The following is a 1,336-nucleotide window of genomic DNA, read 5'->3' as shown; positions in this document are numbered from 1 at the left end:
ATATATATATATATATATATATATATATATATATATATATATACACAGGTGTGTATATGCGTACATATGTATATGTATACATAATGGACTTCCTTTAGTTTTCAGTTTCTGTCTAACGAATCGCCTGGAGCCTGGAGCCTGGAACTTGGAGCCTAGAGTCTGTAGCCTGGAGCCTAGAGCCTGGAACTTGGAGCCTAGAGTCTGGAGTCTAGAGCCAGGAGCCCGGAGCCTAGAGTCTGGAGCCAGGAGCCTAGAGCCTGGAACCTGGATTCTGGAACCCGGAGCCTGGAGCTTAGGGCTATAGAAAACATATATGTTATATTGATTAAGTAATGAGAAGACTGCAAAATCGATGCAACACATGTTGAGTCCTACACATAAAGGACAACAGCAGGATGGGTCAAAATGAATGTTGTACAGAATAAAGTTGAATACCAAATCCATCTTCTCATAACTTAATTACTATAATTACCCTAACTGATACTGCAGCGTTCCTGGAGTAGATCCAACAGAAGTATACCCTGACTGCAGACGACAACAGGTAGCCTGAACTATGCCAGTGCTCTCATCTTTGAAACACACTAATCGACTTATACCTATTAATCCAAAATATTTATTATTATATTTATTATATACATATATATGTATATGTATATATGTTTATGCATATATATGTGTGTGTATATATATGTGTGTGTGTGTGTGTGTGTGTGTGTGTGTGTGTGTGTGTGTGTGTGTGTGTGTGTGTGTGTGTGTGTGTGTGTGTGTGTGTGTGTGTGTGCACTGTCTCAAGTCCTCATTAAAGGCCTATGATATGCAGGAGACTGACTGGGAGGACAATGCCTGTCATCACCACAGATGGAGGAAGCAGGTTAAGGAGGGAGTCGACACTTTTGAGAGAGTACATATTCAGCATGAAGAACTTAAGCGTGCTGCTTGAAAGTGCACGGCTGGTGTAGTGAATGGGGAAAGCTTGGTCTGCAATGTTTGCAGTTGTGTTTGCTTGTCAAGAGCAGGTCTCATTAGCCACCAATGGAGCTGCAAATGCAAAATATAAGTTAGTCCTAGAACTCACAATTTTCCTGAAGGTCAGCAACGGTCTTCCTTGGCCACAAGTGGACAGCCATCATCATCATATGTGTGTGTGTGTATATATATACAGAAGTACCTCGGTTTTCGACTGCCTCTGATCACGAATAAATCGTACTTTTATCTCCTGTCTTCCTCATATTCATTTACTACAGCAGTACCTCAGTTTACGAATAAATCATGGTTTATATATATCTATATCTATGTATTTATATATAAAGCAGGATTTATTTGTGATCAAAAACCA

Source organism: Octopus bimaculoides, chromosome 20 (assembly GCF_001194135.2).
Source record: "Octopus bimaculoides isolate UCB-OBI-ISO-001 chromosome 20, ASM119413v2, whole genome shotgun sequence".
Classification (NCBI taxonomy): domain Eukaryota; kingdom Metazoa; phylum Mollusca; class Cephalopoda; order Octopoda; family Octopodidae; genus Octopus; species Octopus bimaculoides.
Note: the sequence above shows the minus strand (reverse complement) of the source record.